The 21580-nt window shown below is 46.5% G+C and overlaps 1 protein-coding gene across 2 annotated transcripts in view; it reads right to left on the reverse strand.

Moving 5' to 3' along the window:
* The window catches only part of Rassf8 (Ras association (RalGDS/AF-6) domain family (N-terminal) member 8), a 45880-nt gene extending 26113 nt beyond the window's left edge, over positions 1-19767 (reverse strand). The window contains exons 1-2 of one of the 2 annotated variants that reach the window (XM_013036442.1): positions 19743-19767; positions 1454-1540 (exon numbers count right to left, since the gene is read on the reverse strand). The gene's annotated coding sequence lies outside the window, so the exon portion shown is untranslated. Of the gene's footprint in view, positions 1-1453; positions 1541-14331; positions 14361-19742 lie in introns of those variants that run through there. The other variant, XM_013036443.1, reaches the window with a different exon arrangement.
* Between the last annotated feature and the right edge of the window lie 1813 nt (positions 19768-21580).

Consider the following 21580-nt stretch of genomic DNA (forward strand, 5'->3'; position numbering starts at 1 on the left):
TCTTGCTCTCTCTGCTCTCTGCTCTTTTCTAGCTCTTTTCTCTCTCTTTCATCTCTCTTTCCCAGCCACGTGGAGTGCCAACCTTGCCTGGTCCCAGCAGGTCTACTGAATAAACCTACCCCTTACCTGAATACCACATGCGTGCTGGTGCAGTTCTTACTCGGCTACCTCCTTTTAAAAACCTAACAGTAAACACCCGTGGTCTTGTGGTTACTGTGTTTTCATATCTACAAACTTTTGTGGCAAGGTCTTTGTAGGAACTGAAATCAGTGAGGGTGAGTCCCTCTGAATAATCTAGCAATTACCAGAAGGTTCTGAAGCTATTGCTTTCCATCTCAGGGGGAGACCTTGGAAAGCCACCATCGAATCAAATCTGTACGCACATAACTTATGTCAATGAGACGCTAGCTGGCTACTGCCCGTAACGAGTTCATCCACCTGTAACGTGTGAACGCCTGATTCCCGAGTAAGTCACTCACTACAAACAGGGCAAGTGGTTTTCTCTTCTGAGACATTTAAGTCACCCCGAAATGTTACAAAGACAGCGCTGGGACACCCAGCTACGCCCGCCGATCAGAAGGCTGAGGGAGGAGGAGGGGGAGTTTGAGGCCAGCCTGGGCTATGGGGGAGACTATCTCAGTAACTCAAAGCCAGGTGCCAGGGACACAGGCCTGTAATCTCAGCAGGCTGAGATCTGAGGATATGGGTTCAAAGCCAGCCAGGGTAAGAAAGTCTTGAGACTCCTACCTCCAATTAACTAGCCAAAAAAAGGTGGAGTGTGACACAGGTGGTAGAGCACCAGCCTTGAGAAGAAAAGGGACAGTGCCAAGCTCAAGCCCCAGTACTGACATACACACACACACGCACACACACGCGCACACACACACACACACACATGCATGCACACCAAATCCAAAAAAACTCATACAAGACTAAACAAAGCAGACATGTCACGTGTTTGTGTAGCCTTTACATGTCACGTGTTTGTGTAACCTTTCCTCAAGAGTTTTTAGATGCCTTCTTTTGTTTTTGGCTCCAGGACTGGGCACTGTCAATTAGCTTTTGCTTTTTTACTCTAGGCTGGTGCTCTACCACTGAGGCCACAGCTCTACTTCTGGCTTTTTGCTGGCTCACTGAAGATAGGGTCTCACAGACTTTCTTTCCAGAGGTGGCTTTAAACAGTGATCCTCGGGTCTCAGCCTCTCGAGTAGCTGGGATGACAGGCGTGAGCCACCGGTGGCATTCAGCAATGGGTCCTCTTTCAATACAGCCAGTGGCAAGCATTACTGAACAGATGAGAAGCTTGAATCATGGGGATTTTCAGGGTGACCAAGGTTATACTGGGCATTTATCTGAAAACCAGTTGCCTATCTTTGTCAACTTTCCTATGAGGAATGTTTCCATGTTCCAAGAGACACCCCTTCCTTCCAGTTCAAAGTAGAGGCCAGCTTACCTCAGAATGCGGAGTCTCTGTGCCAGAGCTGGTGAGGTAGTCCTAAAGAAAGGCAGAGCACTGTTCTGGAACAATCTGCACAGGCACCTGAAAAAGGCACATCGTGCTCTTAGAGTTCTGGCTAAAAAAGGCAAGTTTGCCCCCCTCCCCCCAGCCCCGGACTGGGGCCTGAACTCAGGGCCTCTCCCCTGGAGGCTGGTGCTCCACCACTCGAGCTGCACACCCACTTCTGGCTGTTTGGCTGGTGGTTAACTGCAGAGTCTGCACAGACTGGCTTCCAACCCAGACCCTCAGGTCTCAGCCTCCTGAGTGGCTGGATCGCAGGCAGGAGCCGCTGTGCCTGGCTGAATGACCTCGTTTTGTGTTGCAATCATCAAGGGAGAAATCACACTCGCTTAAGAGTTTCGTATCACTTTCCCAGGGACCGTTTTCCCTCCAGGAGGCACTCCTGGGTTCAGCCGACCTGGGTTTCTGAGGAGGGAGGGGGGCTTTCTAGTTGGTTTCAATCCACATTTTTATGCCTCTGTGTGAAAAAGAAAAAAAGAAAAAGAAAAGGGGCTTTCAGGCTTTTTAGCAGTTATTTGAGGTCCATCTTGTTCTAGGGTGATTTCTTGCTTTGCTTTTTTACATGTTGCCAGAACAACGTGTAATACCACAACCTTTTTTTTTTCTTTCCAAACCAGTTACAGTTAGACATTTTGAAGTTGCCTAAGGCCTAGGCTATAACAAAGTTGATGGGGGATCTCCAGTTTATTTACTGCTATCTTTTTGTGTGGCTAGCACCAGGACTTGCACTCAGGGCCTTGAGCTCTTGCTTAGTGTTTTTGTTCAAGGCTGGCACTCTACCACTTGAGCCACAGCTCCACTTTCACCTTTTTGGAAATAAGAGTTTCCTGGATTTTCCTGCCTAGGCTGGCTTTGAACCATGATCCTCAGATTTTAGCCTCCTGGGTGGCTGGGCTGACAGGCGGGAGCCACTGGCCCTGGGTAAGATCTTAGGTTTTTATTGCTAAAAAGTACCAACAAAATCATGCCACTCTTTTCCTTGTTGACCTTAAAAATTACTTTTACACGATAAGAAGAAAGACAACTTGACTCCTTCATGGCTGAATTCTATGAGATAATAATATGAAGAAAAGTGAGGAAGAAATCGGGGCATTTGTACCTGTTGGGTTTAGACTATGTCCTTCAAAGATGCTTCCATATTTGTTTACAGAACAGCTCTCTTTAATGAGAGCACCAGCGTTCATCCACCATCTTTACCACTTTCCAAAACACCCAACTCTTTCTCTTACAAACAGAAAACATCCCCAAAGGTTTCAGTTCTTAAATTCTTATTATAGAAAGTATCAAATTATTCACAGCACGAGAGGCCAGATGCTGGTTGCTCACACCTGTAACCCTGAGATCCAGGATCACAGTTCAAAGCCAGTCTGGGCAGGAAAGTCCATGAGACTCTTATGTCCAATTAACCAGCAAACAGTCAGAAGTGGAGCTGCGGCTCAAGTAGTAGAGCATTAGCCTTGAACAAACAAACAAATCTAAGCAAGAGCTCAAGGCCCTGAGTTCAAGCCCCAGTACTAGCACATGCACAAAACAACAGTCTACTCAGGAGGCTGAGACCTGAGGAATGTGGTCTGAAGCTAGCCCTGGCAGGAAAGTGTGTGACAGACACTTTTAACTCCAATCAGCTATCAAAAAAAAAAAAAAAAAAACGGCTAGAAATGAAGTTTTGGCTCAAGTGGTAAAGCACTAGCTTGGAGCAGGTGCTAAGGGGTTGTTCTCTGTCTCTCTTTTTACAAAGCAGTGAGCATTCACACTCATGTCCAACCAAAAAAATGTCTATTGCAAAGAGAAAATTAATCTAAAATCCTAAATAACTCTGCTATAGATAAAACATGGGTGCTTATCTGTGTCAGGGATCTCTCTCTCTCTCTCTCTCTCTCTCTCTCTCTCAGTGCTGGTCCTGGGACTTGAACTCAGGACCTATGCACGCTCTCCCTGAGTTTTTCCTCAAGGCTAGTGCTCTACTATTTGAGCCACAGATCCATTTCTGACTTTTTGCTGGTCACTTGGAGATAAGAGGCTCATGGACTTTTCTACCCAGGCTGGCTTTGAACTGTGATCTTCAGATCTCAGGTTCCTGAGTGAGCCACAGGGACCTGGCTTGGGAGTAGGGTAGACTATCTCTGTATATCTCTTTGTAGTCACAGAAAAATGATTTCATGGATCTCAAATATTCCTAAAGCTTTTTTTTTCTTTTTTCTTTTTTTTTTTGTCGGTCGTGGGACTTGAACTCTGGGCCTGGGTGCTGTTCCTCAGCTCTTCAGCTCAAGGTGAGCACTCTACCACTTGAGCTATAGAGCCACTTCCGGTTTTCTGGTGGTTTATTGGAGATAGGAGTCTCACGGTCTCTCCTGCCCGGGCTGGCTTTGAACCGCGATCCTCAGATCTCAGCCTCCTGAGTAGCTAGGATTACAGGCGTGAGCCACCAGCGCCCGGCTTAAAGCTTTTTTTTTCTAATGAAGAATGGGAACAAAGTGTTTTCTTTGAAACTAAACTTACATTTATTACCAAACAATTCAGTTCTGCCAAAAGCAATATATAGTGTTAACAGGAAAGGCATTTTAAATCTTACATGTTAAATGTAATGTTCTGGCATAAAATAATTGTGGAAACGAGAAGGCAGGCTTTCTGTGGAGAGTTCACTATGGCGCTAAGAGCCATTTCATTGGGTAGAGAGGGCAGTGTAGTCCAGCACTGATGGCTCTGGCCTGTAATCCCCCTTACTCAAGAGGCTGAGATATGAGGATCACAGTTCAAAGGAAAGGCCATGAGACTCTCCAACCAGAAAGCCAGAAATGCAATGGTGGCTCAGGTGGTAGAGCTCTAGCTAAGAGACAGTACCAGGCCTTGTGTTTGAGTTCAAGTCTCAGACTGTCACACACACACACACAGACAGAACAGGGAAGTGAGAAACACAAAACCATTTAATCCTATTTAAAGTAAGGCAGGGTTTATAAAGAGGAAGATAAAGATTTTTCTTTCTGGTTAATGGAAAGAAATCCATGTCTTTTCATTTTCCAATAACTTTCCATTAACATTTATGAGACATAGCTAATATCTAGTAACAATAATAAAAAAAAGTCTAGTACAATAGCGTTCACATCAGAGAGATAACATATATCCGGTAGATTTTCAGTAAGCCTTCATTAAGTATACCCTTGTATATGACTGTACGTTTTCAAGGCTTTTCCATCTTAATTTAAGCAGATGACAGAGTTCAGGGACCCAAAATTTAGATGACTTGATTAGAAAGCTGTTACGGGAATTACAAATATAATCAGAGTGTGTGCCAGTAGCACACACCTGTACCTAGCCACTAAGGAGGCTGAGACATGAGGATCAAAGTTTGAAGCCAGCCGGAATAGCAAAGTCCATGAGACTTTTGATCTCCAATGAACCAGCAAAAAGCCAGAAGTGGAAGTGTGGCTCAAACAGAGAACCAGACTTGACTGAAAAAGTCAAATGAGAGTGCAAGCCTATGTTTAAGTCCTAGTACCAGTGCACGTGCGCATGCATGCGCGCGCGCACACACACACACACACACACACACACACACACACACACACACACACAAGAGCTACTTTCTAATCAGGAAAAATTCAAGTTACGTTTAACCTAAGTAAACTTCAAAGGCAGCCACTTCAAAGACACGAAGGTGGAAAGCATTTTCCTGAGAGTCTGAAATGATGTGTGGCGGCTCCCAGCTCAGCTGCTATGGCCCATTTGTCTGCCACATCATGGGGTCTTGTTTCGTTTCTTCTTTTGGGGCCAAGTCCTGAGTGGAAAACCCAGGACGTTTAATAAATAACAGGGAAGAAGTTCCCTGGGCGAATCTGACACACTAAGTGTGTAATCTAAACGCACAAAACAAATCTAAGCCCTACCACGAAGAAATGGGGAGGGGGGTGTAGAATTGTTTTAAAAAAAATATTCTAATTCAAACAAGGATGTGGCTTTCTGCCTTTTTTAATGTCTGTACTGGGACTTGTACCTTTCACTCAAAGTTAGCATTCTACCATGTAAGCCACATCTCCACTCCCAGCTGGTTCATGGGAGAGAAGAGTCTCTTAAGACTTTTCTGCTGGGGCTGGCTTTGAACCAGGACCCTCAGACCTCAGTCTTGTAAGTAGCTAGGATGACAGGCGTGAGCACTAGCCCCCGGCTTATGTTGTATTTTTGTTTAACACAAATGAAATCCCAAATACTGACTGTAATAAGTACTTCCCGATTATCCTGGGTGGGTGGGTGGAGTGGGGAAAAAAAAAAAAAATCTTGTAACCAGCACAGATTGTTCTCATTAACCTCTTCTGAGCTCCTCAAACTCCATTATCCAGCTTCCCTGTGGCAATTAACCATCTGTTCCTTAATACTGCTTCCAGACAAAAAGCAAAACAACAGAGAACTCAAGTGTGTGTGGGGTGTGTGTGTGTAACAAAGACCTGACAGTTTGTGACTTGAAGTCTCTGCAGAGGCATTTTAAACTTTTGCCATTATTTTATTTTTTCTAATGGTCTCAGAAAACCAGTTTTCAAATAAATCTACAAAGAGTAAGCTACAAAGAGTCAGCAAGGGATTCTTTTTATGGAAACCTAACATGAACTAATTTCAAATAGCATAATGACTTTTGCACTCCCTGTTTAAAAAAGTAGAGAGGAAAAAACCTTTTAATACGTTTAAAAGGGCAAAAATAAATGAAAAACAGAAAGTGGAGCTGGGTTGAAGTCCCAATATTTACTTGTATGCATGTGTGTGCACACACATACACACAAACCAATGTTTTATTATGTTTACCTCATAGTCATTTACAGGTATTTCCTGGAAGGTGTGTGTGTGTACGTGTGTGTGCGTGTGTCTGGGCACTGGCCCTGTGCTTTTTTGCTCAAGGCTGCCACTCTACCACTTGAGCCACAGCTATACTTCCAGCTTTTTGTGGTTCATTGGAGATCAGTCTCTCACAGACTTTCCAGGTAAAGCTGATTTTGAACCACGATCCTCAGATCTCAGTCTCCAGAGTAGCTGGGATTACAGACGTGACAATTGGTGCCTGGCTTCCCGGAGGGTTTTTCCTTGTTTATCCTTGTACAGGGCTTACTGTATCTCCCTCACAGGTCCAGATTAAGTCTGGTACAGGCAGACAAACTAACAAGGAAGATGGCTTAGAAAACTCTGACACAGAAGCAATCAATTATGCTTTAAATGGTGCAAACAACTTAAAACCCTGAGGGGGCAAAGATTTGCAGGGAAGGCTGACACTGAATCTGAGGGTTCCCCTTGTTTACGTGATTGACAAGAAGCAGCAACGCTAACCAGCCTGTCTGCTGCGTCCTACCGCAGCGAGACAGAGGGGTGAGCATAACATCAGCATTACACAACGCAGGCACGCACCTTATCACCTTTACCACACGTCCATCCCGTCGAAGCCAGAAGGGCAGAGGCTTACACCGGTAAACCAGGGTGTACTTCACAGTGCTATATCCTTCCCATGTTTTCTTTTGTGTTGTTACTGAGGCTGGTGGCTCACACTGGTAATCCTAGCTACTTAGGAGGCTGAGATCTGAGGGTTGCAGTTCAAAGCCAGCCCAGGCAGATTAAATCCAACTAACCAGCAAGGAACCGAAGTAGAGCTGTGGCTCAAGTGGTAGAGCCCCGGCCTTGAGCAGAAAAAGTCTGAATGTGAGGTCCTGAGTTCAAGTCCAGTACAGACACATAGAAAGGAAAGTGGAAGGCCCCAAAATGCCTTTGCTCATGCTAGGCAACAAGACTCCTAGGATTTTTATTTTACTTTTTACAAAGGTACAAGAAGTAGGTGCTGGTGAAGGTGCACAGAACCTCTTTGTAAAGTGTGTAAGAGTCACTGCATTTACTTTTTAAATTAAATGTTTTATACACTGGAAGTAATGACCATTTTGTTGTGCCTATGTGTGTATTTTCTTCTTAAAATAGATTGTGTAAGGGGTCTTTGGTTTCTTTCTCTAAAAAAGAATATATAATTATGAGTATGATAACGTAATGACCCACCTAGCCAAACTACAGAGAGAAAAGTTGTCATTTGCGGATCAAGTACCTTGTTAAGATAAAACCTGCTACAGAATTTTGAAGTCACATTATATATGCTTCAATTGTGTGTGCATGTGCACACACACGTGTCCATGCTTGAACTGATGGCCTGTCTCTTCGTTTTTTGCTCAAGGTTAGCACTTGCTACTCGAGCCACAGCTCCACTTCTGGCTTTTCACTGGTTAACTGGAGACAGACAGCAGCCGAGGCTGGCTTTGAACCACAATCCTCAGACCTCCAGCATGTGTCAAGTTGTTCAAATCTTTATTTCTAAGGGCTTTCTAGGTAATCTCCACATGGAACAAAACACAACTTTTCTCTCTTCTCCTCTCTCAAACTGGCCACATACAATTCAACAGCAAAATCCATTAACCTATGGCAAAAGACCATTAACCTATCACCTTCTGACCTATGACCTCCTGGTCTCCCAGGTTGGAGACAAAGAGGCTGTGGCCTCACAAATATTGCCACCAGTCGCCAGCCACGCTGCCATGACCCCTTTCTGACTCTCTCACACATTTTACCTTGTATTGGTCCTGGGGCTTGAACTCAGGGTTAGGTGCTATCCTTGAGCTTTTTAGCCTAAGGCTGGTGCTCTACCACTTGAGCCACAGCACCACTTCTGGTTTTTTGCTGGCTCATTGGAGAGAAATGTCTCATTGATGTCTGACTGGTTAGCCTCAAATCACAGTCCTTAGATCACAGCTTCATGCGTAGGTTGGATTGAATACAGGCATGAGCCACAGTGCTGAGCTGATGTCAATTTTCTAAAAATCTTTTTGGACTTTAGTATTAATTCCTATTATTTAAATTGAAAATCCTACAGTAAACAGCGTAAGTATAGCACAGATAAGAAGTTAATCATTCAAAGCTGGGTACTGGAGGCTTATGTCTTTAAGCTAGTTTTCTATTCTGTCAGCTTCTCAGGAGGCTAAAATCTATCTGAGGACTGAGGTTCAAAGCCAGTCCTGGGCAGGAAAGTTCCTGAGACTCTTTTCTCCATTAACCAGGAAAATGCCAGAAGTGGAGCTGTGTGGCTCAAGTGGTAAAGCACCAGCCCTGAGTGAAAAAGACAAGCGAGAATGTGAGGCTTTGAGTTCCAACCCCAGTATACACGTACACACACTTACACACACATACACACACACACACACACACACACACACACACACACGTTATTCAAGATGAACTACCATCTCATGCCGAACAAATGGTAAAGTATTAAATGCCAAATAAACTCAAAGAGATGTGGAAAATTACCAAACACTGCATTTCCCAAAAGACTAAATAATTCATAACAAGTATACTGGATATTTCACATTTTCTTCTGAATAGTGGATCTCTTTTTCTAATAAAACAAAGTCACCCAACAACTTCTTTGGTAAATACTATAATTACAATCCAGTCCAGCTTCTTGGAAAACTGGGGCCAGCTGCTGGCTCATGTCAATAATCTACATTCATGATCCAGATCTCAGAAGCTGGGAACTAAAGGATCATAGTTCAAAGCCAGCCTGGGCAAAAAAATCTGTAAGATTCTTATCTCCAAGTAACCATGAGAAAAGCCGGCAATGGAGCTGTGTCGCAGTGGTAGAGCACTAGCCTTGAGCAAAAGGAGCTCAGGGACAGAAGCCAGGCCCTGAGTTCAAGCCACAAATGCTAATCCATTGAATTTTTTTCTTTTTGTCGGTCATGGGCTTGAACTCATGGCCTGGGCACTGTCCCTCAGCTCTTCAGCTCAAGGCGAGCGCTCTACCACTTGAGCCACAGCGCCACTTCTGGTTTCTGATGGTTTATTAGAGATCAGAGTCTCATGGACTTTTCTTTTTTTTTTTCTTTTTTTTGTTTTGTTTTTTTTTGGGTCCGGTCGTGGGGCCTGAACTCTGGGCCTGGGCACTGTCCCTCAGCTCTTCAGCTGAAAGCTAGCGCTCTACCACTTGAGCCACAGCGCCACTTCCAGCTTTTTTGTTTTTGCTTTTGTGGTGCTGAGGAATCGAACCCAGGGCCTCAGGCATGCAAGGCAAGCACTTTAACCACTGAGCCACCTTCCCAGCCCTCTCATGGACTTTTCTGCCCAGGGCTGGCTTTAAACCACGATCCTCAGATCTCAGCCTCCTGAGTAGCTAGGATGACAGGCGTGAGCCACTGGGGCCTGACTAATCCATTGAATTTTTAAGTTTAAAATCCCACAAATGCAGCCAGGAAATAGAGAGCAATGGTAAATATTCTCCATTGGAAAAGATAAAAAGAATGCTCAGTCCTCCCAAGAGGAATGGCATCATGTGACTGAGTTTATAAACAGTCTCTCAACTCACAGCAGAAACAAAGTAACCAAGTATCTTGGCTCCCAAAAGTTATTACTTAACTAGAAGCAAATGAGAGAAAGGCATGAAATGTGAAGACAGAATGGAAAAATCCAATGTGTTTCATCTCGGGCAACTCTGAATAACAGCAAGTACAGGTTAACCGTAAATTAAAATTTAGCCATCAGGACAAGTGTGCACATGCTCTGAGGTGGAACTATTCCAGTCTAAGCTGGGCGTCTGGTGGTCACATCTGCAATCCCAGCTACTCAGGAGGCTGAGATCTGAGGAACATGGTTCCAATCCAGCAGAGTCGGAAACACCCCTTTGACTTTAGCACATGCATGCACACATGCACACCCATCTCCTAGTGAACGCTATTTCTATATATATTTGTGTGTATATGCATGTAAATAGTGTTTACTGGGCCATAGTTTATTTAATGTGTTTTGTGGGTGGTGTTAAGTGGAAAGATGGATGGATGGAATGGGTGGATGGATGGGTAGATGGACTGTGGATGGACGGGGGCTGGCCAGATGAGTGGGTAGATGGATGGATAGATGATGAATGGATGGGTGGATGGATGGATAGATGATAGATGAGTGGCTAAATGGATGGGTAGCTGGATGGATGGATGTCGGGTGCATGGATGGATGATGGATGGTAGATGGGTGGATGGAGATGTGGGTGGATGGACAGATGATGGACAGACAGATGGCTGTGTGAGTGGCTGGCTGAATGGTTAGGCGCATGGGTGGGTGGATGGATAATGAGTAGATGGATAGATGGGTGGATGGTAGACGGACAGATGATAGACGAGTGGATAGATGGATGGTAGCGGAATGGATGGATGGTTGGGTGCATAGATGAATGATGGGTGGATGGATAGATGGGTGGATAGTAGACGGATGGACAGATGATAGACAAGTGGATAGATGGATGCTAGCTGGATGGATGGACGGTTGGGTGCATAGATGAATGATGGGTGGGTAGGTGGGTGGCAGATGATGGGTGGATGGATAGATGGGTGGATGGGATGTGGGTGCATGGATGAATGATGGATGAATGGACAGGCAGGTGGATGGATGGATGTGAGCGATGCAGGGTATCAAACCTCAGTTTTACTTCAGCAATAGAAATCTATAAAATATTAGCCCTGAATTCTTTCTACAGTAGGTAAACCACACCTAAATTTCACCTACTTTTGGGCTACAGGAAGGCAAGCTATATGCAAATGTGCACTAATCAGACATAGCACCAGCTCATCATGGGCAGGCTGTGTGAACATGATTTCATAGCCCACTACCAGCATCTTATTAAGACCATTTTCTCCACAAGTTAACATGCCTGTCCACAGATACACATTTTTTCTCCAGAGAATGCATAAAGAATAATGTAATCTCCCTAGATAAATACATCAGCAGTCTAAGAGATGTGTCTCAATGCTTTAATTTACTTTTTAACCTATTTCAGTACCAGAGTCTGGGACACTTTGACTGCTATGTGGGCTGTCCTAAACTCTCGTGATACAAGGGGCACCGTGTTCAAGGTGAAGCTGACAATTTCCCAAACCAGAACGCTTCCGGTGCTTCTTCAGACACCCAGAAGACAACGTTCCCTTAGTCTTCTTGGCAAAGACACACCATATCTTGCTAACTGTTCTGTGAAAGTTAGAAACAGGCTCACACGGTTTGTGAAAGGCAAGGCTTGTCATGTGGGTCTGGGGAAATGCGTTAGACATCAGTCACGCTCTTTGAACAGTGGAGGGATCTGGTAGCCTGTGACCCAGATGGCAAAGGGAAGAGTAAGGATCTTTCCTGCACCATGTCACGCTTGGCTCTGCTGTGAGTTCATGCTCCCGAGAAATGAGTCAGAACACTAAACACAGAGCCCATCAAGTTCTAGAAACTAGATGCCTTGTGTGGCTTGCTAGTAAATACTACCTAAAAAAATGATCTCTATCCGCTGTGAGACTCTTACCTCCAATGAACCAGCCAAAGTCCAGAAATGGAGTGCTAGCCTTGAGCTAAAAGGCTCAAAGACAGCACCCATGCCCTGAGTTCAAGTCCCAGAATGGGCATAGGAAAAAGAAGAAAAGAAAAAGAATCAAAGATACGGCCATAAAGCAGCTGGGGGTGGTGGTGAGGGGAACAACTAGTTTTCTGGGCTGGATGCTGGTGATTCACACTTCTATCCCAGCTACTTAGGAGGCTAAGATCTGAGGATCACAGAGGATAGCCTGGGCAGAAAGTCCTGAGAGTCTCTCGGACTTTTTAAATCACCAAAAAGCCAGAAGTGAAGGTGTAACCCAAGTGGTAGAGCACCCGCCTTGGATGGAAAAGCGAAGTGAAAGCGCTAGGTCCTGACTTCATGAACGCAGTCCCTCCCCACCCCATCCAAGTGGGTCAGGGCCTACGGCTCACTCTGCCCTGTGCTGCAAACAGGCAACCGGCCTCAGAGGGCTTCTAGCACCTTCCGGTCCCTCAGCCACAGAAACAAGCCTGCCAAGGACAGGATACCAAATGGAAATCGCAATTACCTCCTCCACTGGAAAGATCTAGAATAGTTCGCGCTATTCCAAGAGAAATTTGGGTTTCTTCTCACTCAGGTTTGATAGAAGAAAATGTTAGGGGGGTCGTTTGAAAATTCACCCGAACTCAGCACCTTATAATAACATCAGTGTTTACCAGACAGACAGGAACAGGTTCTAGATTTGTAGGTTTTTGTGAGCAGGACTGAACATCTTATCTCTTTTAGGGTAAATGAATTGTGAGAAGACTGTGTGTGTGTGTGCTGGGCCTGGGGCTTGAACTCAGGGCCTGGGTGCTGTCCTCAGCTATGTTTTGTTTTGTTTTTTCCAAAGCTGGCACTCTATCACTTCAATCACAGCTCCATTTCCAGCCTTTTGCTTGTTAACTGGAGATTAGTGTCTTAGGGACTCTCCTGCCTGGGCTGGCTTTGAACCAGGATCCTCAGATCTCAGCCTCCTGAGTAGCTAGGATGACAGCCATGAACTACCAGTGCCAGACCATGAAAAACTTTTAATGGCCATATAAAAGTCCATCTGGTGCCCAAATTACAATTCAATTAACCAGCGCCCCGGTGCCGGCCGCTGAATGTTTCCAGTCTTTATGATCATAAATCTCACTGTAATGAGTACCTTCACCTTCAAGCTTCTCAGCCACGCTCTCATTGCTCCTATCCTCACAGTCCAATGAAACCTTTCCACAAATCAGACGTCATCCTGCCTTTCCTGTCCTCTGGGGACTCACATCATTTTCTGGAATATCTCACTATTTGATGAAGTTCTTTAGTTCGCGTTCATTCATTCCTTCCTTCCCTAGGGCTTGAACTCAGGAACTCAGGACCTGATGCTGTCCTTTACCTTTGTCACACAAGGCTGGCTGGTGCTCTACTACTTGAGCCACAGCTCCACTTCTGGGTGATTGTTTGAAAATAAGGAATTTCGAGGCTGGGAAGGTAGCTCAGCGGTAGAGTGCTTGCCTTGCAAGTATGAGGCCCTGGGTTCGATTCCTCAGCACAACATAAGCAGAAAAAGCCAGAAGTGGCGCTGTGGCTCCAGTGGTAGAGCACTAACCTTGAGCTGAAGAGCTGAAGGTCAGCGCCCAGACCCAGAGTTCAGGCCCCATGACCGGCAAAAAACAAAAAACAAAAAAAAAGAAAATAAGGAATTTCATAGACTTTCCTGCTGGACTGATGCTGAGCTGGGATCCTCAGAGCTCAGCCTCCTGTGCAGCTGGGATTACTGGCGTGCCCACAGGCGCTGGGCTTGCTGAAGTGCTGAAGTGCTCTCTGGGCCTTCCACCTAGATGTCAGCACCATCTCGCAGATGCCCGGAACTAGAACTTACTAGTGAGCTGTGTTCCAGGTTGAACTCCTGGCTTCATGGACATGTGAAAGCCGGAGGACAGTGCGGCGATGGTGGAGACATAAATACCGACAGCACAGTGAACCCGCTCACTGCCTGCCGTTACAGATAACGGCCGTGGAGAGCTAAGTACCACAGTGCTCTGATGAAGACCACAGTCTAGCAGGGAAGTAACTGAACAAATCTGGAATCTTCTGTCCTGAGCAGGAACAGACACCAGGCTCAGACCAGGCAATGCCATTATTACACAGCTCTGCGCTACTTAATTCTGCCTGCTGTTGCTGGCACGTGCCTTAATCCCAGCTACTCGGGAGGCTGAGATTGGAGGATTCCAGTTTGAAAGGCAGCCTGGGTAGAAAAGTCCATGAGACTCTTATCTCTAAGGAAACACAAAAAGGCTGGATGTGGAGCTGTGGCGCAAGTGGTGAACACGAGATGTGAGACAGGGTTCAGGCCCAGGACTGGCACAAAACAAAAAAGAAAGAAAAAAAGGAAAGAAGAAATGGGAAAAGGAAAAAGAATGGAGAAAAGGCAAGAAGGAAAGCAGGTACTGCAGACACAGACCTGAGAGAGACTACCAGAAGTTTCCAGGCCCCCTGCTGCCCCTCGGTGGAGTCCACGCTGAGTGCAATCGCTGCCTCTGGGTGTCAGGACTCCCTGCAGACAGTGAGGGAGAGCTTTGTGCCTTGGCCTCCATAAAAGGAAAGACCCACAGCTCAACTTTAGATGAACTAACAGCTAAAGACAGAAAGAGCCCAGAGGGTAAATATGTTACAAATTAACTGTGTTACGTTAGGGCTACAGTGTCTCCCTGGAGCGCAATGGTTACAATTCTGTATTTGGCTCTCTCAGGTATAAAGATAGGGATAGCTTCTAGAAAGTTCCTGATAAGTGAGATGTTGTTAAACACACACACACACACACACACACACACACACACACACTAAAAATAAAAACAGAAACCGACGGATGCCCTCTGTATGAAGCTGGCTGAGAAAGAACATGCTAGAAGCGATCTTGGTGAGCCCGGAGCCCCAGCACACTGCTGCCAGGCTGTCAGGATGGAGGATGAGGGATTTGTGCAGACAGAATCAACCCTGAATTGTAACAGGTCCTCGGGATTGCCCCAGCGCACAGCCAGGCGGGTGAGTTCAGTGTGCATTCACTCCAGTAGCTACCTCAAAAAGCAAGCCGAGCGCTGTGGTTATGCCTGCAATGCCAGCTACTTAGGAGGCCGAGGTCTGGAGGATGGCTGTTCAAAGCCAGCCCAGGAAGGAAATCCATGAGAACCCTGTAACTCGCCACAAAACACCAAAAAGGCCAAAGTGGACTGTAATTCCAGTGGCAGAGCACCAGCCTTGAGAAAAAAAGCTCAGGGGCAGTGCCCAGGCCCTGAGTTCAAGCCTCAGGACCAGCACAAAATTAAGTCAATAAGTCAGTCAGTAAATAAATAAATAACAAAAGAAAGGGACTAAAAGCACCAGAAAAATAAATCAAAGGGGAAGATCTAGGCTAGAGCATTTCCAAAGAGAGAAATGAAGAAAACCATCTAAAGGCTTTGAAGTTTCTCAAACAGGAAGTTTCGGTTTATTCTTATAACATCAGCATATACAAAGGAAAGTCTTGTTGAAATGAAACCCCTCAGTACAACTACTGAAAATAAATAAAAGACAAAGGAAACGATGATGGAATGTTTAAGTCTGGAAAGTTTCCACACTGCGGAAGGATTTTTTTAAGGAAGTTTTATTAAATGTGGCAAAAACACACTACCAAGAACTGGATTTAAGCTGAGCGCTGGTGGCTCACGCCTGTCATGCTGGCTACTCAGGAGGCTGAGATCTGAGGATCGTGATTCAAAGCCAGCCTGGGCTGGTGTGGAGACTCTTATCTCCAATTAAAACCACCAGAAACCCAGAAGTGGTACTGTGACTCAAAGCAGCAGAGTGTGAGAGACTCAGGGACAGTGCCCAGGCCTGAGTTCAAGCTTCCATGACCAACATTAAAGAAAAAAAAAAGAACTGGATTTGGCCTGGCGCCAGTGGTTCAGGGCTGTAATCTGAACTCCTCAGGAGGCAGAGATACAGAGAATCACAGTTCAAAGCCAGCCCTGGGCAGAAAAGTCTAAGAGCCTCCACCTGTAATATAACCAGCAAAAAGACAAGCTAGAAGTGTGGCTCAAGTGGTAGAACATCTGCCCAGCATGCAGCCAAACAAAGAACTGGACCTAGTTCTTCTTCATTTAGTTTGCAGTAATTAGTTAAGAAAGTCAATGGATACAGTAGAAAGGAACATAAAAACAGATTTTAGAGACAGGGAAAAGGTAATTCAATAGAGGAAAAGTACTCTTTTTAATAAACAATGTTGAAAGAACTGTATTTCTGTATGTAGAAAATAAACTTTGATGCTCCTTCATATAACAATTTACACAAAACAAGTATAGATCTGAATCGAAAACCTAAAGCTATCAATCTTCTAGGAAAAAAAAACAGAAAAATCTTTGTGACCCTGAGTCACAAAGAATCCTTAAGTATGCCATCAGAAGTACAATCTAGGGCTGGGAAGGTGGCTCAGTGGTAGAGCGCTTGCCTTGCATGCATGAGGCCCTGGGTTCGATTCCCCAGTACCACATAAGCAGAAAAAAAAGCCAGAAGTGACACTGTGGCTCAAGTGGTAGAGTGCTAACCTTGAGCTGAAGAGCTGAGGGACAGCGCCCAGGCCCAGAGTTCAGGCCCCACAACCGGACCACCACCACCCCCCAAAAAAAGAAGCACAATCTATAAAAGAACACAATGCATAAACTGGGCTTCATGCAAAGTAACAACTCCTACTTTTCAAAAGTCACTAGAAAGAAGGAGCCAGAAAGTCAGGTACCAGCGGCTCATACCTGTAACCCCAGCTACTCACAAAACAGATATGAGGATCCAGGTTTAAGACTAGCCCGGGCAACAAAGTCTCAAGACTCTTTGTCTAATTATTCTGAAAAGCGCTGGACTGGAGGTGTGGCTCAACCGGTAGAACACCACTCAAAAGCCCAGGCCTTGAGGAGTTCAAATCCCTCCCTCCCCCCCCATAAAAGAATTTTAAAAAGAGGAAGCTGGAGGAACGGCTCCAAGGACAGAGGATACCTGCATAGCAAGTTTAAGGCCTTGAGTTCAGATTCTAGTGGTAGGAAAGAAGAGGAAGACAGGAAGGGAAGAAGGAGGGAGGGAGGGATAAAGAAAGGAAGGAAGGAAAGATGGAAGGAGGGAGGGAGGGAGAAATAGGGCAGAACAGTATAATGCTAGCCTGGCAAAGTGCTGAGTTCAAATCCCATTACTGTCAAAAATATAAATAAGTCAGTGAGACTATCTTTTGGAAACTGTTGGCCTCTTTTTGTAAAAGCGAAGATACATCAGCCCCAGAGTCAAACCCAAATGTCCATTAACAGATAAGCACACAAACAAATCCCTGTTTATTTCTACAATGGACCATTTAACAACAGCAAGAAATAAGTCACTGGGGCATGAATCAGCCTAAATGAAATCGCCACATATTATTGAGAGTGCAAGGAGTCAGATCAAATCTGAAACGTCTATTACATGAAGGCATTGATCTCGAATTTCAGGAAGCACAAACTCCTTCACACCGGCAGAACGCAGAGACACGGTGTGGAAGAAAGGGAAGGATGGACATGAAGAGAAGTTACCAAGGAAAATGAGAGAGCCAGGCACCAGTAACTCACACCTGTACAATCTCAGGTGCTCAGGAAGCTGAGATCGAAGGATTCCGGTTCAAAGCCAGCCCCAGCAGGAAAGTCCATGACACATTTATCTCCAATGAACCAGCAAAATGCCACAAGTAGAGGCACGGCTCATGTGGTAGAGTACCTGCCATGAGCGAAAAATGCTAATAAGCCAGCAAGCAAGGCCCTACGTTCAAACCCCAGTACTGGCACACACAGAAAAGAAAGAAAAAACAACATGCACAACTGAGTACTCAAAAGCCAAGGAAAAAATACACAGAGCATGGATAAAACCTGGCAGAAAATGATCACAACTCTCCTCTTAATCACAACCAACATTTACATCAAGATTTATTTTCAAAATGGAGGTAAAACATATGCTGAATAAGATTTTTTAATGTTTAATTTTTACTTTACTTTTTTGATGCTGGCCCTCATGGCCTGGATGCTCTTCCTGAGTTTTCTGTTCAAGGCTAGCTTGCATTCTACCACATGAACCAAAGCTCCACTTCAGTTTTCTAGTATTTACTTCGAGATAAGGGCCTCACAGACTTTCCTGCCTGGGCTGGTTTTGAACTATGATCTTCAGATCTCAGCCTCCTGTAGCTGGGATTGCAGACACAAGCCACCAGTGCCTGGCCACAAGAAAATATTTTCAAGGCATAAAGTCTGCATAGATCTGGAGTTAACTGTAATATACTTTGTGATCTATTTGAATGTGTCTTCTGAATCTTGTAGCAAGGGTGAGAAATAAGTAGGTAATAAGTATTACTGGTGTTAACACCAGGTAATTTGTTCAAGGTCACTGAGGTCGCCAGTAGGTATGTGCAAGTGAGGGGAAAAAAACCTGTGAAAGTTTCTCAGCTAGAACTTTCTCCACGGTGGCTGGTTGTGAAGCAAATGTCCTGAGGCCACAGAGCAGGCCAGTAACACAAACAAATCCTGAGGTGCATTCCTACCCAGCCACTCTGTGGATTTGCATACAGGTAAAATTAGGTCTAAATAAGCAACCTGGTGAAGTAAAAGGTCTAACAAAAGGAAGTATAGCATCGTGGTCCTGACTGGAAAATGTGAGGCTAGGAAGGCAGGGAACATGTGTGTTTTTGTTTTCAAAAAAAATTTAAGCTTTTAAGATTGTGGCCAGAGATTAACTATGTCCTTCTCAATGAGCCAAAAATGCCTCCGAGGCTTTCCCACCCAAGATCACTCAGCCCGTTAAACACTAGGATCCAGACTGCTCAGCAAAAAGAAGATGCAGAATCAACTTCAAAATCCCCCACACACTGACTGAAGATGGCTGGAAGGCCGGATGTCCCAGACCGGATGGGATGGCCAAGCCCTCGGGAGAAGGTGCGGTGTGGAAGGAAACAGTACAAGCAGAGATGAAAAGCACCACTAATAAACTTGCCAGTGACAGAGCTACCGCTTCATCCGATTCCTATGTGCAAAGCCGGGTGCTGGCGGCTAACGCCAGTCATCCCAGAGACCCAGAGGCTGAGATCTGAGGCTCACGGTTCAAAGCCACGCAGGAAAAGCCCGTGAGGCTGCTGTGGCTCAGGTGGTAGAGCGCTAGCCTTGAGCAAAAAAGCTCAGGGACAGCGCCCAGGCCCTGAGTTCAAGCCCCACAATGGACCAACAGAAAATAAACAAATTAGTATATGTAAATAGCAATACCTATAAAGGTTTCCCAGCAAGCTGGGCACCTGTGGTCATGTCCCTAATCCTACCCAATGAGGAGGATGGAACGGGAGGGTTCGGAGAGGAGGCTGAAACGCTGGTTCAAAGCTAGCTCAGACAGGAAAGTTCTTGAGACTCCCATCTCCAGTTAACCAGCCAAAAGCAGGGAACTAGAGGTGTGGCACAAGTGGTAGAGCTTCAGCTTTGAGCAAAAAAAAAGGCTAAGAGATGGAAGCCAGGCCCTGAGTTCAAGTGGCAGGACCGTCACAAAAAAAGAGAACAAAATAAAAACAAACAAAACTCTACTCTGTTGGCTTTGGGAGGTCCTAGCTTTACCTCAAACTTTTTCCTTGCCAGTGCCGCAGCTTGAACTCTGGCCTGTCCCTGGGCTTCGGTGTTCAAGGCAAGGGCGCTCTACCACTTGGGCCACAGCACCACTTCCAGTTTTCTGGCAATTTGTTGGAGATAAGAGTCTCATGGACTCTCCCTCCCAGTGCTGGCTTTGAACTGGGATCTTCAGGTATCAGCCTCCTGAGTGGCTGGGATGACAGGCGTGAGTCACTGGTGCCAGGCTTACCTAAAACCTCTTGAGAGAGAGAGAGAGAGAGAGAGAGCTCTTCCTGGGCAAAGCACCTACTTTTAGTCACGCCCCTCTTTTTCTCTTCTCTCTGGTCAAACGGTCGTTAGTGGCATTGCCCCAGGTCTGGACAGTGCTGCGTCCCACAGAAATCTCACGCGAGTTTCTCTGGCTTCTCTTGGAAGCCAAGCACTGCGAAGCTGCTAGCTGCTGCAGGACCCTGGCACACAGGAAAGCACAAGTACTTTTCCCTCCTAGTGACTCCTGTGCTGATGCAAACACGCGCGGTTATTTTAGCCATGTACCTGGGGGAAGGAGGGTTACCAGAGAAACACTTGCTCACATGGTGAGTCAATGGACAGCAGAGATGCATGCTCCACGAGGCACAAACGCAGGGCTGCTCTTCCTGTCAGCCACAGAGCCAGAGAGAAAGGCTGGAAAAACAGCCTCCCGCTTTTAAAAGTGTCACAGAAAGCAGGCGTTCTTTACTTATTTTTTTTGGTGCCAGTCCTGGGCCTGAACCCTGGGCCTGGGCCTGAACCTGAACCCTGGGCCTGGGCCTGAACCCTGGGCCTAGGCACCGTCCCTGGGCCTGGGCCTGAACCCTGGGCCTGGGCCTGAACCCTGGGCCTAGGCACCATCCCTGGGACTGGGCCTGAACCCTGGGCCTTGGTCAAGGCTGGAGCTCAGCCACCAGAGCTCCCTGGAGGACTTCACCCGTTCTCTGGAGGTCGGGGCTATGTGTCCTTCCTGCCCCAGCTGGCTTTGAACCTGCCCCAGCTGGCTCTGACCTGCAGACCTCCGGCGTGCACAGCGTGGTGTGACTGTGACATTGGTGACACCCACAGGCCCCGCACCTAACCCAGCAAGGCGGCTCGGTGAGGCCTGGGGACCGCGGTGCAAAGCCGGCCCGGGCGGCCAGGTCCCCGAGGCCGCGAACTGGGGGGCTGTGGCCCAGGGGGAAGCTGAGCAGAGCCAGGAGTGCAAGGGTCCGGGTGTGAGCCAGCACACTCACACACACTCACCCCCCACCTCACACACTCACACTCACACAGACACACCTCACACACTCAGACACACACCTCACACACTCAGACACACACCTCACACACCCCACACATACTCACACAGACACACACCTCACATACTCACCCCACACACATAGACACACACCTCACACACACACCCCCACACACAGACACACACCTCACACTCACCCCACACACACACACTCACCCCCACCTCACACTCACACACACACCTCACACACCCCCACACTCACAGACACACACCTCACACACACACACACCTCACACACACCCCACACACACACTCACACACAGACACATACACACTCACCCCCACACCTCACACTCACTCACACAGACACACACTCACACACTTACCCCACACACACTCACACAGACACACACCCCACACCTCACACACTCACACTCACACACACACAGACGCACACCTCACACACCCCAACACTCACACAGACACACACACACACCCACACAACCTCACACACACTCACACACAGACACATACACACTCACCCCACCCACCCACACAGACACATACACACTCACCCCCACACCTCACACTCACACAGACTCACACTCACACAGACACACACCCCACACCTCACACTCACACAGACACACACTCACCCCACACCTCACACACATCCTCACACACCCCTTCCCGGGCCATCACACTCACACACACTTGCTCACACTCTCACTCACTCTCGCCCCTCCTGGGCCGATCCCCAGCTCCCGCCCCGCGCGGACTCGGCCCCGCGAGGACTGGGCCCGGCGCTTCGCGCAGAT

Source organism: Dipodomys ordii, unplaced genomic scaffold (assembly GCF_000151885.1).
Source record: "Dipodomys ordii isolate 6190 unplaced genomic scaffold, Dord_2.0 Scaffold287, whole genome shotgun sequence".
NCBI classification, from domain to species: domain Eukaryota; kingdom Metazoa; phylum Chordata; class Mammalia; order Rodentia; family Heteromyidae; genus Dipodomys; species Dipodomys ordii.